Source organism: Hydractinia symbiolongicarpus, chromosome 10, assembly GCF_029227915.1.
Source record: "Hydractinia symbiolongicarpus strain clone_291-10 chromosome 10, HSymV2.1, whole genome shotgun sequence".
NCBI lineage: Eukaryota > Metazoa > Cnidaria > Hydrozoa > Anthoathecata > Hydractiniidae > Hydractinia > Hydractinia symbiolongicarpus.
This window is the reverse complement of record NC_079884.1, coordinates 28,779,826-28,797,302: the sequence shown is the minus strand read 5'-3', so window position 1 is coordinate 28,797,302 and position 17,477 is coordinate 28,779,826.

The window sequence follows — 17,477 nt, the reverse complement described above, 5'->3', positions numbered from 1 at the left end:
ACAGTAGAAAATGACTTATTTATCTTAATTTTTTAATAAAGCGCTACCACGGCGCCCAGTGTAATCGCTGAGTTCCAGCAATCATGTCAAATTAAGAAGAATGTTAGTTCTTGTAGTCAAACTGGCTTATTTATCACATTTATAAGGTCAAAGTCCAAAATCAGTACAATTAAGTCCCACAGTCAAACGTTTCACTGTAAAAGTGATGCAACCTAGTAATATCCGAATACTATCGTTAAGTACATGTTGGTACGAATATGTGACGCAACCGTTGTAACTCAAACGGATTTATGCAGCTAGAAATTCAATGAATTTTAGTCTTTGGAACTGATCCTATTTATTCAGCGCATGCTAACGGCCAGGATTGGTCCTACAGTAAGAAAAGTCTTATTTATCTAAATTTTTTAATAAAGCGCTACCGCAGCGCCCGGTGTAATTGCTGAGTTTCAGCAATCATGTCAAATTAAGAAGAATGTTATTTCTTGTAGTCAAACTGGCTCATTTATCACATTTATAAGGTCAAAGTCCAAAATCAGTTCAATTAAGTCCCACAGTCAAACGTTTCACTGTTAAAAGTGATGCAACCTAGCAATATCCGAATACTATCGCTAAATACATGTTGGTACGAAATGTGACGCAACCGTTACAACTCAAACAGATTTATACTGCTAGAAAGTCAATGAAATGTAGTCTTTGAAACTGTTCCTATTTATTCAGCGCGTGCTAACGGCCAGGATTGGTCCTACAGTAAGAAGAGTGTTATTTATCTAAATTTTTTAATAAAGCGCTACCACAGAGCCTAATGTAATCGCTGAATTCCAGCAATCATGTCAAATTAAGAAGAATGTTATGCCTTGGAGTCTAATTGGCTCATTTATAACATTTGTAAGGTCACAGTCCAGAATCAGTTCAATTAAGTCCCAAAGTCAATCGTTTCACTGTTAAAAGCGATACAACTTAGTATTATTGGAAAAAAATCACTAAATACATGTTGGTACGAATTTGTGGCGCAACTGTTGTAACTAAAACGGATTGACACCGTTAGAAAATCAATGAAATGTAGTTTTTGAAACTGTCTCTATTTCTTCAGCGCGAACTAACGGCTAGGATTGGTCCCACAGTAAAGAATGACTTATTTTTCTTAATTTTTTAATAAAGCGCGACCACGCGCCCAGTGTAATCGCTGAGTTCCAGCAATCATGTCAAATTAAGAAGAATGTTAGTTCTTGTAGTCAAACTGGCTCATTTATCACATTTATAAGGTCAAAGTCCAAAATCAGTTCAATTAAGTCCCACAGTCAAACGTTTCACTGTTAAAAGTGATGCAACCTAGTATTATCCGAGTACTATCGCTAAATACATGTTGGTACGAATATGTGACGCAACCGTTGTAACTCAAACGGATTTATGCCGCTAGAAAGTCAATGAAATGTAGTCTTTGGAACAGATCCTATTTATTCAGCGAGTGCTAACGGCCAGGATTGGTCCCACAGTAAGAAAAGTCTTATTTATCTAAAATTTTAAATAAAGAGCTACCACAGAGCCTAATGTAATCGCTGAATTCCAGCAATCATGTCAAATTAAGAAGAATGTAATTGCTTGGAGACCAATTGGCTCATTTATCACAATTATGAAGTCACAGTCCAGAATCGTTTCAATTAATTCCCACAGTCAATCGTTTCACTGTTATAAGCAATACAACTTAGTAATATCGGAAGAAAATCACTAAATACATGTTGGTACGAATATGTGACGCAACCATTGTAACTCAAACGGATTGACCCCGTTAGAAAGTCATTGAAATGTAGTTTTTGAAAGTGTCTGTATTTCTTCAGCGCGAACTAACGGCTAGGATTGGTCCCACAGTAAAAAAAGATTTATTTATCTAAATTTTTGAATAAAGCGCTACCACAGGGCCTAGTGTACTCGCTGAATTCCAGCAATCATGTCGAATTAAGAAGAATGTTATTCCTTGGAGTCCAATGGGCTCATTTATCACATTTATAAGGTCACAGTCCAGAATCAGTTCAATTAAGTCCCACAGTCAATCGTGTCACTGTTAAAAACGGTGCAACCTAGTAATATCCGAATACTATCGATAAATACATGTTGGTACGAATATGTGACGCAACCGTTGTAACTCAAACAGATTTATACTGCTAGAAAGTCAATGAAATGTAGTCTTTGAAACTGTTCCTATTTATTCAGCGCGTGCTAACGGCCAGGATTGGTCCTACAGTAAGAAAAGTGTTATTTATCTAAATTTTTTAATAAAGCGCTACCACAGAGCCTAATGTAATCGCTGAATTCCAGCAATCATGTCAAATTAAGAAGAATGTTATACCTTTGAGTCCAATTGGCTTATTTATCACATTTGTAAGGTCACATTCCAGAATCAGTTCAATTAAGTCCCACAGTCAATCGTTTCACTGTTAAAAGCGATACAACTTAGTAATGTCGAAAAAAAATCACTAAATACATGTTGGTACGAATATGTGACGCAACCGTTGTAACTCAAACGGATTGACACCGTTAAAAGTCATTGAAATGTAGTTTTTGAAACTGTCTGTATTTCTTCAGCGCGAACTAACGGCTAGGATTGGTCCCACAGTAAAAAATTATTTATTTATCTAAATTTTTAAATAAAGCGCTACCACAGAGTCTAATGTAATCGCTGAATTCCAGAAATCATATCAAATTAAGAAGAATGTTATTCCTTGGAGTCCAATTGGCTCATTTATCACATTTATAAGGTCACATTCCAGAATCAGTTCAATCAAATCGCACAGTCAATCGTTTCACTGTTAAAAGCAATGCAACTTAGTAATATCGGAAGAAAATCACTAAATACATGTTGGTACGAATTTGTGACGCAACCGTTGTAACTCAAACGGATTTATGCCGCTAGAAAGTCAATGAAATTTAGTCTTTGGAACTGATCCTATATATTCAGCGCGTGCTAACGGCCAGGATTGGTCCCACAGTAAGAAAAGTCTTATTTATCTAAATTTTTAAATAAAGCGCTACCACAGAGCCTAATGTAATCGCTGAATTCCAGCAATCATGTCAAATTAAGAAGAATGTTATTCCTTGGAGTCCAATTGGCTCATATATCACATTTATCAGGTCACAGTGCAGAATTAGTTCAAATAATTCCCACAGTCAATCGTTTTACTGTTAAAAGCAATACAAATTAGTAATATCGGAAGAAAATCACTAAATACATGTTGGTACGAACATGTGACGCAACCGTTGTAACTCAAACAGATTGACCCCGTTAGAAAGTCAATGAAATGTAGTTTTTGAAACTGTCTGTATTCCTTCAGCGCGAACTAACGGCTAGGATTGGTCCCACAGTAAAAAATGATTTATTTATCTAAATTTTTAAATAAAACGCTACCACAGGGCCTAGTGTACTCGCTGAATGCCAGCAATCATGTCGAATTAAGAAGAATGTTATTCCTTGGAGTCCAATTGGCTCATTTATCACATTAACAAGGTCACAGTCCAGAATCAGTCAATTAAGTCCCACAGTCAATCGTTTCACTGTTAAAAGCGGGGCAACCTAGTAATATCCGAATACTATCGCTAAGTACATGTTGGTACGAATATGTGACGCAACCGTTGTAACTCAAACGGATTCATGCCGCTAGAAAGTCAATGAAATTTAGTCTTTGGAACTGATCCTATTTATTCAGCGCGTGCTAACGGCCAGGATTGGTCCTACAGTAAGAAAAGTCTTATTTATCTAAATTTTTAAATAAAGCGCTACCACAAAGCCTAATGTAATCGCTTAATTCCAGCAATCACGTGAAATTAAGAAGAATGTTATTCTTTGGACACCAATTGGCTCATTTATCACATTTATGAGGTCACAGTCCAGAATCAGTTCTATTAATTCCCACAGTGAATCGTTTCACTGTTAAAAGCGATACAACTTAGTAATATCGGAAAAAAATCACTAAATACATGATGGTACGAATATGTGACGCAACCGTTGTAACTCAAACGGTTTGACACCCTTAGAAAATCAATGAAATGTAGTTTTTGAAACTGTCTCTATTTCTTCAGCGCGAACTAACGGCTTGGATTGGTCCCACAGTAAAAAATGACTAATTTATCTTAATTTTTTAATAAAGCGCTACCACGGCGCCCAGTGTAACCGCTGAGTTCAAGCAATCATGTCAAATTAAGAAGAATGTTAGTTCTTGTAGTCAAACTGGCTCATTTATCACATTTATAAGGTCAAAGTCCAAAATCAGTTCAATTAAGTCCCACAGTCAAATGTTTCACTGTTAAAAGTGATGCAACCTAGTATTATCCGAGTACTATCGCTAAATACATGTTGGTACGAATATGTGACAGAACCGTTGTAACTCAAACGGACTTATACCGCTAGAAAGTCAATGAAATGTAGTCTTTGTAACAGATCCTATACATTCAGCGAGTGCTAACGGCCAGGATTGGTCCCACAGTAAGAATAGTCTTATTTATCTAAAATTTTAAATAAGGCGCTACCACAGAGCCTAATGTAATCGCTGAATTCCAGCAATCATGTCAAATTAAGAAGAATGTTATTCCTTGGAGTCCAATTGGCTCATATATCACATTTATCAGGTCACAGTCCAGAATTAGTTCAATTAATTCCCACAGTCAATCGTTTCACTGTTAAAAGCAATACAAATTAGTAATATCGGAAGAAAATCACTAAATACATGTTGGTACGAACATGTGACGCAACCGTTGTAACTCAAACAGATTGACCCCGTTAGAAAGTCAATGAAATGTAGTTTTTGAAACTGTCTGTATTCCTTCAGTGCGAACTAACGGCTAGGATTGGTCCCACAGTAAAAAATGATTTATTTATATAAATTTTTAAATAAAGCGCTACCACAGGGCCTAGTGTACTCGCTTAATGCCAGCAATCATGTCGAATTAAGAAGAATGTTATTCCTTGGAGTCCAATTGGCTCATTTATCACATTAATAAGGTCACAGTCCAGAATCAGTCAATTAAGTCCCACAGTCAATCGTTTCACTGTTAAAAGCGGTGCAACCTAGTAATATCCGAATACTATCGCTAAGTACATGTTGGTACGAATATGTGACGCAACCGTTGTAACTCAAACGGATTGACACCGTTAGAAAATCAATGAAATGTAGTTTTTGAAACTGTCTCTATTTCTTCAGCGCGAACTAACGGCTAGGATTGGTCCCACAGTAAAGAATGACTTATTTTTCTTAATTTTTTAATAAAGCGCGACCACGCGCCCAGTGTAATCGCTGAGTTCCAGCAATCATGTCAAATTAAGAAGAATGTTAGTTCTTGTAGTCAAACTGGCTCATTTATCACATTTATAAGGTCAAAGTCCAAAATCAGTTCAATTAAGTCCCACAGTCAAACGTTTCACTGTTAAAAGTGATGCAACCTAGTATTATCCGAGTACTATCGCTAAATACATGTTGGTACGAATATGTGACGCAACCGTTGTAACTCAAACGGATTTATGCCGCTAGAAAGTCAATGAAATGTAGTCTTTGGAACAGATCCTATTTATTCAGCGAGTGCTAACGGCCAGGATTGGTCCCACAGTAAGAAAAGTCTTATTTATCTAAAATTTTAAATAAAGAGCTACCACAGAGCCTAATGTAATCGCTGAATTCCAGCAATCATGTCAAATTAAGAAGAATGTAATTGCTTGGAGACCAATTGGCTCATTTATCACAATTATGAAGTCACAGTCCAGAATCGTTTCAATTAATTCCCACAGTCAATCGTTTCACTGTTATAAGCAATACAACTTAGTAATATCGGAAGAAAATCACTAAATACATGTTGGTACGAATATGTGACGCAACCATTGTAACTCAAACGGATTGACCCCGTTAGAAAGTCATTGAAATGTAGTTTTTGAAAGTGTCTGTATTTCTTCAGCGCGAACTAACGGCTAGGATTGGTCCCACAGTAAAAAAAGATTTATTTATCTAAATTTTTGAATAAAGCGCTACCACAGGGCCTAGTGTACTCGCTGAATTCCAGCAATCATGTCGAATTAAGAAGAATGTTATTCCTTGGAGTCCAATGGGCTCATTTATCACATTTATAAGGTCACAGTCCAGAATCAGTTCAATTAAGTCCCACAGTCAATCGTGTCACTGTTAAAAACGGTGCAACCTAGTAATATCCGAATACTATCGATAAATACATGTTGGTACGAATATGTGACGCAACCGTTGTAACTCAAACAGATTTATACTGCTAGAAAGTCAATGAAATGTAGTCTTTGAAACTGTTCCTATTTATTCAGCGCGTGCTAACGGCCAGGATTGGTCCTACAGTAAGAAAAGTGTTATTTATCTAAATTTTTTAATAAAGCGCTACCACAGAGCCTAATGTAATCGCTGAATTCCAGCAATCATGTCAAATTAAGAAGAATGTTATACCTTTGAGTCCAATTGGCTTATTTATCACATTTGTAAGGTCACATTCCAGAATCAGTTCAATTAAGTCCCACAGTCAATCGTTTCACTGTTAAAAGCGATACAACTTAGTAATGTCGAAAAAAAATCACTAAATACATGTTGGTACGAATATGTGACGCAACCGTTGTAACTCAAACGGATTGACACCGTTAAAAGTCATTGAAATGTAGTTTTTGAAACTGTCTGTATTTCTTCAGCGCGAACTAACGGCTAGGATTGGTCCCACAGTAAAAAATTATTTATTTATCTAAATTTTTAAATAAAGCGCTACCACAGAGTCTAATGTAATCGCTGAATTCCAGAAATCATATCAAATTAAGAAGAATGTTATTCCTTGGAGTCCAATTGGCTCATTTATCACATTTATAAGGTCACATTCCAGAATCAGTTCAATCAAATCGCACAGTCAATCGTTTCACTGTTAAAAGCAATGCAACTTAGTAATATCGGAAGAAAATCACTAAATACATGTTGGTACGAATTTGTGACGCAACCGTTGTAACTCAAACGGATTTATGCCGCTAGAAAGTCAATGAAATTTAGTCTTTGGAACTGATCCTATATATTCAGCGCGTGCTAACGGCCAGGATTGGTCCCACAGTAAGAAAAGTCTTATTTATCTAAATTTTTAAATAAAGCGCTACCACAGAGCCTAATGTAATCGCTGAATTCCAGCAATCATGTCAAATTAAGAAGAATGTTATTCCTTGGAGTCCAATTGGCTCATATATCACATTTATCAGGTCACAGTGCAGAATTAGTTCAAATAATTCCCACAGTCAATCGTTTTACTGTTAAAAGCAATACAAATTAGTAATATCGGAAGAAAATCACTAAATACATGTTGGTACGAACATGTGACGCAACCGTTGTAACTCAAACAGATTGACCCCGTTAGAAAGTCAATGAAATGTAGTTTTTGAAACTGTCTGTATTCCTTCAGCGCGAACTAACGGCTAGGATTGGTCCCACAGTAAAAAATGATTTATTTATCTAAATTTTTAAATAAAACGCTACCACAGGGCCTAGTGTACTCGCTGAATGCCAGCAATCATGTCGAATTAAGAAGAATGTTATTCCTTGGAGTCCAATTGGCTCATTTATCACATTAACAAGGTCACAGTCCAGAATCAGTCAATTAAGTCCCACAGTCAATCGTTTCACTGTTAAAAGCGGGGCAACCTAGTAATATCCGAATACTATCGCTAAGTACATGTTGGTACGAATATGTGACGCAACCGTTGTAACTCAAACGGATTCATGCCGCTAGAAAGTCAATGAAATTTAGTCTTTGGAACTGATCCTATTTATTCAGCGCGTGCTAACGGCCAGGATTGGTCCTACAGTAAGAAAAGTCTTATTTATCTAAATTTTTAAATAAAGCGCTACCACAAAGCCTAATGTAATCGCTTAATTCCAGCAATCACGTGAAATTAAGAAGAATGTTATTCTTTGGACACCAATTGGCTCATTTATCACATTTATGAGGTCACAGTCCAGAATCAGTTCTATTAATTCCCACAGTGAATCGTTTCACTGTTAAAAGCGATACAACTTAGTAATATCGGAAAAAAATCACTAAATACATGATGGTACGAATATGTGACGCAACCGTTGTAACTCAAACGGTTTGACACCCTTAGAAAATCAATGAAATGTAGTTTTTGAAACTGTCTCTATTTCTTCAGCGCGAACTAACGGCTTGGATTGGTCCCACAGTAAAAAATGACTAATTTATCTTAATTTTTTAATAAAGCGCTACCACGGCGCCCAGTGTAACCGCTGAGTTCAAGCAATCATGTCAAATTAAGAAGAATGTTAGTTCTTGTAGTCAAACTGGCTCATTTATCACATTTATAAGGTCAAAGTCCAAAATCAGTTCAATTAAGTCCCACAGTCAAATGTTTCACTGTTAAAAGTGATGCAACCTAGTATTATCCGAGTACTATCGCTAAATACATGTTGGTACGAATATGTGACAGAACCGTTGTAACTCAAACGGACTTATACCGCTAGAAAGTCAATGAAATGTAGTCTTTGTAACAGATCCTATACATTCAGCGAGTGCTAACGGCCAGGATTGGTCCCACAGTAAGAATAGTCTTATTTATCTAAAATTTTAAATAAGGCGCTACCACAGAGCCTAATGTAATCGCTGAATTCCAGCAATCATGTCAAATTAAGAAGAATGTTATTCCTTGGAGTCCAATTGGCTCATATATCACATTTATCAGGTCACAGTCCAGAATTAGTTCAATTAATTCCCACAGTCAATCGTTTCACTGTTAAAAGCAATACAAATTAGTAATATCGGAAGAAAATCACTAAATACATGTTGGTACGAACATGTGACGCAACCGTTGTAACTCAAACAGATTGACCCCGTTAGAAAGTCAATGAAATGTAGTTTTTGAAACTGTCTGTATTCCTTCAGTGCGAACTAACGGCTAGGATTGGTCCCACAGTAAAAAATGATTTATTTATATAAATTTTTAAATAAAGCGCTACCACAGGGCCTAGTGTACTCGCTTAATGCCAGCAATCATGTCGAATTAAGAAGAATGTTATTCCTTGGAGTCCAATTGGCTCATTTATCACATTAATAAGAACACAGTCCAGAATCAGTCAATTAAGTCCCACAGTCAATCGTTTCACTGTTAAAAGCGGTGCAACCTAGTAATATCCGAATACTATCGCTAAGTACATGTTGGTACGAATATGTGACGCAACCGTTGTAACTCAAACGGATTCATGCCGCTAGAAAGTCAATGAAATTTAGTCTTTGGAACTGATCCTATTTATTCAGCGCGTGCTAACGGTCAGGACTGGTCCTACAGTAAGAAAAGTCTTATTTATCTAAATTTTTAAATAAAGCGCTACCACAGAGCCTAATGTAATCGCTTAATTCCAGCAATCACGTGAAATTAAGAAGAATGTTGTTCTTTGGACACCAATTGGCTCATTTATCACATTTATGAGGTCACAGTCCAGAATCAGTTCTATTAATTCCCACAGTGAATCGTTTCACTGTTAAAAGCGATACAACTTAGTAATATCGCAAAAAATCACTAAATACATGATGGTACGAATATGTGACGCTACCGTTGTAACTTAAACGGTTTGACACCCTTAGAAAATCAATGAAATGTAGTTTTTGAAACTGTCTCTATTTCTTCAACGCGAACTAACGGCTATACCGCTAGAAAGTCAATGAAATGTAGTCTTTGGAACTGTTCCTATTTATTCAGCGCGTGCTAACGGCCAGGATTGGTCCCACAGTAAGAAAAGACTTATTTATCTAAATTTTTAAATAAAGCGCTACCACAGAGCCTAATGTAATTGATGAATTCCGGCAATCATGACAAATTAAGAAAAATGTTATTCCTTGGAGATCAATTGGCTCATTTATCACATTTATAAGGTCACATTCCAGAATCAGATCAATTAATTCCCACAATCAATCGTTTCACTGTTAAAAGCAATACAACTTAGTAATATCGGAAAAAAATCACTAAATACATGTTGGTACGAATATGTGACGCAACCGTTGTAACTCAAACGGATTGACACCGTTAGAAAATAAATGAAATGTAGTTTTTGAAACTGTCTCTATTTCGTCAGCGCGAACTAACGGCTAGGATTGGTCCCACAGTAAAAAATGACTTATTTATCTTAATTTTTTAATAAAACGCTTCCACGGCGCCCAGTGTAATCGCTGAGTTCAAGAAATCATGTCAAATTAAGAAGAATGTTAGTTCTTGTAGTCAAATTGGCTCATTTATCACATTTATAATGTCAAATTCCACAATCAGTTCAATTAAGTCCCACAGTCAAACGTTTCACAGTTAAAAGCGATGCAACCTAGTAATATCCGAATACTATCGCTAAATACATGTTGGTACGAATATGTGACGCAACCGTTGTAACTCAAACGGATTTATGCCGCTAGAAAGTCAATGAAATGTAGTCTTTGGAACAGATCCTATTTATTCAGCGCGTGTTATTTCTTGCAGTGAAACCGGCTCATTTATCACATTTATAACGTCAAAATCCAAAATCAGTTCAATTAAGTCCCACAGTCAAGCGTTTCACTGTTAAAAGCGATGCAACCTAGTAATATCCGAATACTATCGCTAAATACATGTTGGTACGAATATGTGACGCAACCGTTGTAATTCAAACGGATTTATACCGCTAGAAAGTAAATGAAATGTAGTTTTTGAAACAGTCTCTATTTCTTCAGTGGTAGCTAACGCCTAGGATTGGTCCCACAGTAAAAAATGACTTGCTTATCTTAATTTTTTAATAAAGCGCTACCACAGTGCCTAATTTAATCGTTGAATTCCAACAATCATGTCAAATTAAGAAGAATGTTATTACTTGGAGACCAATTGGCTCATTTATCACATTTGTAAGGTCACATTCCAGAATCAGATCAAATAATTCCCACAATCAATCGTTTCACTGTTAAAAGCAATACAACTTAGTAATATCGGAAAAAAATCACTAAATACATGTTGGTACGAATATGTGACGCAACCGTTGTAACTCAAACGGATTGACACCGTTAGAAAATAAATGAAATGTAGTTTTTGAAACTGTCTCTATTTCGTCAGCGCGAACTAACGGCTAGGATTGGTCCCACAGTAAAAAATGACTTATATATCTTAATTTTTTAATAAAACGCTTCCACGGCGCCCAATGTAATCGCTGAGTTCAAGAAATCATGTCAAATTAAGAAGAATGTTAGTTCTTGTAGTCAAATTGGCTCATTTATCTCATTTATAATGTCAAATTCCACAATCAGTTCAATTAAGTCCCACAGTCAAACGTTTCACAGTTAAAATCGATGCAACCTAGTAATATCCGAATACTATCGCTAAATACATGTTGGTACGAATATGTGACGCAGACGTTGTAACTCAAACGGATTTATGCCGCTAGAATGTCAATGAAATGTATTCTTTGGAACTGATCCTATTTATTCAGCGCGTGTTATTTCTTGTAGTCAAACCGGCTCATTTATCACATTTATAAGGTCAAAGTCCAAAATCAGTTCAATTAAGTCCCACAGTCAAGCGTTTCACTGTTAAAAGCGATGCAACCTAGTAATATCCGAATACTATCGCTAAATACATGTTGGTACGAATATGTGACGCAACCGTTGTAACTCAAACGGATTCATGCCGCTACAAAGTCAATGAAATTTAGTCTTTGGAACTGATCCTATTTATTCAGCGCGTGCTAACGGCCAGGATTGGTCCTACAGTAAGAAAAGTCTTATTTATCTAAATTTTTAAATAAAGCGCTACCACAGAGCCTAATGTAATCGCTTAATTCCAGCAATCACGTCAAATTAAGAAGAATGTTATTCTTTGGACACCAATTGGCTCATTTATCACATTTATGAGGTCACAGTCCAGAATCAGTTCTATTAATTTCCACAGTGAATCGTTTCACTGTTAAAAGCGATACAACTTAGTAATATCGGAAAAAAATCACTAAATGCATGATGGTACGAATATGTGACGCAACCGTTGTAACTCAAACGGTTTGACACCCTTAGAAAATCAATGAAATGTAGTTTTTGAAACTGTCTCTATTTCTTCAACGCGAACTAACGGCTATACCGCTAGAAAGTCAATGAAATGTAGTCTTTGGAACTGTTCCTATTTATTCAGCGCGTGCTAACGGCCAGGATTGGTCCCACAGTAAGAAAAGACTTATATATCTAAATTTTTAAATAAAGCGCTACCACAGAGCCTAATGTAATCGATGAATTCCGGCAATAATGACAAATTAAGAAGAATGTTATTCCTTGGAGATCAATTGGCTCATTTATCACATTTATAAGGTCACATTCCAGAATCAGATCAATTAATTCCCACAATCAATCGTTTCACTGTTAAAAGCAATACAACTTAGTAATATCGGAAAAAAATCACTAAATACATGTTGGTACGAATATGTGACGCAACCGTTGTAACTCAAACGGATTGACACCGTTAGAAAATAAATGAAATGTAGTTTTTGAAACTGTCTCTATTTCGTCAGCGCGAACTAACGGCTAGGATTGGTCCCACAGTAAAAAATGACTTATTTATCTTAATTTTTTAATAAAACGCTTCCACGGCGCCCAGTGTAATCGCTGAGTTCAAGAAATCATGTCAAATTAAGAAGAATGTTAGTTCTTGTAGTCAAATTGGCTCATTTATCACATTTATAATGTCAAATTCCACAATCAGTTCAATTAAGTCCCACAGTCAAACGTTTCACAGTTAAAAGCGATGCAACCTAGTAATATCCGAATACTATCGCTAAATACATGTTGGTACGAATATGTGACGCAACCGTTGTAACTCAAACGGATTTATGCCGCTAGAAAGTCAATGAAATGTAGTCTTTGGAACAGATCCTATTTATTCAGCGCGTGTTATTTCTTGTAGTCAAACCGGCTCATTTATCACATTTATAAGGTCAAAGTCCAAAATCAGTTCAATTAAGTCCCACAGTCAAGCGTTTCACTGTTAAAAGCGATGCAACCTAGAAATATCCGAATACTATCGCTAAATACATGTTGGTACGAATATGTGACGCAACCGTTGTAACTCAAACGGCTTTATACCGCTAGAAAGTCAATGAAATGTAGTCTTTGGAACTGTTCCTATTTATTCAGCGCGTGCTAACGGCCAGGATTGGTCCCACAGTAAGAAAAGACTTATTTATCTAAATTTTTAAATAAAGCGCTACCACAGAGCCTAATGTAATCGATGAATTCCGGCAATAATGACAAATTAAGAAGAATGTTATTCCTTGGAGATCAATTGGCTCATTTATCACATTTATAAGGTCACAGTCCAGAATCCGTTCTATTAATTCCCACAGTCAATCAATTCACTGTTAAATGCAATACAACTTAGTAATATCGGAAGAAAATCACTAAGTACATGTTGGTACGAATATGTGACGCAACCGTTGTAACTCAAACGGTTTGACACCCTTAGAAAATCAATGAAATGTATTTTTTGAAACTGTCTCTATTTCTTCAACGCGAACTAACGGCTATTCCGCTAGAAAGTCAATGAAATGTAGTCGTTGGAACTGTTCCTATTTATTCAGCGCGTGCTAACGGCCAGGATTGGTCCCACAGTAAGAAAAGACTTATTTATCTAAATTTTTAAATAAAGCGCTACCACAGAGCCTAATGTAATCGATGAATTCCGGCAATAATGACAAATTAAGAAGAATGTTATTCCTTGGAGATCAATTGGCTCATTTATCACATTTATAAGGTCACAGTCCAGAATCCGTTCTATTAATTCCCACAGTCAATCAATTCACTGTTAAATGCAATACAACTTCGTAATATCGGAAGAAAATCACTAAGTACATGTTGGTACGAATATGTGACGCAACCGTTGTAACTCAAACGGTTTGACACCCTTAGAAAATCAATGAAATGTATTTTTTGAAACTGTCTCTATTTCTTCAACGCGAACTAACGGCTATTCCGCTAGAAAGTCAATGAAATGTAGTCTTTGGAACTGTTCCTATTTATTCAGCGCGTGCTAACGGCCAGGATTGGTCCCACAGTAAGAAAAGACTTATTTATCTAAATTTTTAAATAAAGCGCTACCACAGAGCCTAATGTAATCGATGAATTCCGGCAACAATGACAAATTAAGAAGAATGTTATTCCTTGGAGATCAATTGGCTCATTTATCACATTTATAAGGTCACAGTCCAGAATCAGTTCTATTAATTCCCACATTCAATCAATTCACTGTTAAATGCAATACAACTTAGTAATATCGGAAGAAAATCACTAAATACATGTTGGTACGAATATGTGACGCAACCGTTGTAACTCAAACGGATTGACACCGTTAGAAAGTAAATGAAATGTAGTTTTTGAAACAGTCTCTATTTCTTCAGCGGTAGCTAACGGCTAGGATTGGTCCCACAGTAAAAAATGATTTGCTTATCTTAATTTTTTAATAAAGCGCTACCATAGTGCCTAATTTAATCGTTGAATTCCAGCAATCATGTCAAATTAAGAAGAATGTTATTACTTGGAGACCAATTGGCTCATTTATCACATTTGCAAGGTCACATTCCAGAATCAGATCAATTAATTCCCACAATCAACCGTTTCACTGTTAAAAGCGATACAACTTAGTAATATCGGAAAAAATCACTAAATACATGATGGTACGAATATGTGACGCCACCGTTGTAACTCAAACGGTTTGACACCCTTAGAAAATCAATGAAATGTAGTTTTTGAAACTGTCTCTATTTCTTCAACGCGAACTAACGGCTATACCGCTAGAAAGTCAATGAAATGTAGTCTTTGGAACTGTTCCTATTTATTCAGCGCGTGCTAACGGCCAGGATTGGTCCCACAGTAAGAAAAGACTTATTTATCTAAATTTTTAATTAAAGCGCTACCACAGAGCCTAATGTAATTGATGAATTCCGGCAATCATGACAAATTAAGAAAAATGTTATTCCTTGGAGACCAATTGGCTCATTTATCACATTTATAAGGTCACAGTCCAGAATCAGTTCTATTAATTCCCACATTCAATTAATTCACTGTTAAATGCAATACAACTTAGTAATATCGGAAGAAAATCACTAAATACATGTTGGTACGAATATGTGACGCAACCGTTGTAATTCAAACGGATTGACACCGTTAGAAAGTAAATGAAATGTAGTTTTTGAAACAGTCTCTATTTCTTCAGCGGTAGCTAACGGCTAGGATTGGTCCCACAGTAAAAAATGACTTGCTTATCTTAATTCTTTAATAAAGCGCTACCACAGTGCCTAATTTAATCGTTGAATTCCAGCAATCATGTCAAATTAAGAAGAATGTTATTACTTGGAGACCAATTGGCTCATTTATCACATTTGTAAGGTCACATTCCAGAATCAGATCAATTAATTCCCACAATCAATCGTTTCACTGTTAAAAGCAATACAACTTAGTAATATCGGAAAAAAATCACTAAATACATGTTGGTACGAATATGTGACGCAACCGTTGTAACTCAAACGGATTGACACCGTTAGAAAATAAATGAAATGTAGTTTTTGAAACTGTGTCTATTTCGTCAGCGCGAACTAACGGCTAGGATTGGTCCCACAGTAAAAAATGACTTATTTATCTTAATTTTTTAATAAAACGCTTCCACGGCGCCCAGTGTAATCGCTGAGTTCAAGAAATCATGTCAAATTAAGAAGAATGTTAGTTCTTGTAGTCAAATTGGCTCATTTATCACATTTATAATGTCAAATTCCACGATCAGTTCAATTAAGTCCCACAGTCAAACGTTTCACAGTTAAAGGCGATGCAACCTAGTAATATCCGAATACTATCGCTAAATACATGTTGGTACGAATATGTGACGCAACCGTTGTAACCCAAACGGATTTATGCCGCTAGAAAGTCAATGAAATGTAGTCTTTGGAACAGATCCTATTTATTCAGCGCGTGTTATTTCTTGTAGTCAAACCGGCTCATTTATCACGTTTATAAGGTCAAAGTCCAAAATCAGTTCAATTAAATCCCACAGTCAAGCGTTTCACTGTTAAAAGCGATGCAACCTAGTAATATCCGAATACTATCGCTAAATACATGTTGGTACGAATATGTGACGCAACCGTTGTAACTCAAGCGGATTTATACCGCTAGAAAGTCAATGAAATGTAGTCTTTGGAACTGTTCCTATTTATTCAGCACGTGCTAACGGCCAGGATTGGTCCCACAGTAAGAAAAGACTTATTTATCTAAATTTTTAAATAAAGCGCTACCACAGAGCCTAATGTAATCGATGAATTCCGGCAATAATGACAAATTAAGAAGAATGTTATTCCTTGGAGATCAATTGGCTCATTTATCACATTTATAAGGTCACAGTCCAGAATCAGTTCTATTAATTCCCACATTCAATCAATTCACTGTTAAATGCAATACAACTTAGTAATATCGGAAAAAAATCACTAAATACATGTTGGTACGAATATGTGACGCAACCGTTGTAACTCAAACGGATTGACACCGTTAGAAAGTAAATGAAATGTAGTTTTTGAAACAGTCTCTATTTCTTCAGCGGTAGCTAACGGCTAGGATTGGTCCCACAGTAAAAAATGACTTATTTATCTTAATTTTTTAATAAAACGCTTCCACGGCGCCCAGTGTAATCGCTGAGTTCAAGAAATCATGTCAAATTAAGAAGAATGTTAGTTCTTGTAGTCAAATTGGCTCATTTATCACATTTATAATGTCAAATTCCACAATCAGTTCAATTAAGTCCCACAGTCAAACGTTTCACAGTTAAAAGCGATGCAACCTAGTAATATCCGAATACTATCGCTAAATACATGTTGGTACGAATATGTGACGCAACCGTTGTAACTCAAACGGATTTATGCCGCTAGAAAGTCAATGAAATGTAGTCTTTGGAACAGATCCTATTTATTCAGCGCGTGTTATTTCTTGTTGTCCAACCGGCTCATTTATCACATTTATAAGGTTAAAGTCCAAAATCAGTTCAATTAAGTCCCACATTCAAGCGTTTCACTGTTAAAAGCGATGCAACCTAGTAATATCCGAATACTATCGCTAAATACATGTTGGTACGAATATGTGACGCAACCGTTGTAACTCAAACGGATTTATACAGCTAGAAAGTCAATGAAATGTAGTCTTTGGAACTGTTCCTATTTATTCAGCGCGTGCTAACGGCCAGGATTGGTCCCACAGTAAGAAAAGACTTATTTATCTAAATTTTTAATTAAAGCGCTACCACAGAGCCTAATGTAATCGATGAATTCCGGCAATAATGACAAATTAAGAAGAATGTTATTCCTTGGAGATCAATTGGCTCATTTATCACATTCATAAGGTCACAGTCCAGAATCCGTTCTATTAATTCCCACAGTCAATCAATTCACTGTTAAATGCAATGCAACTTAGTAATATCGGAA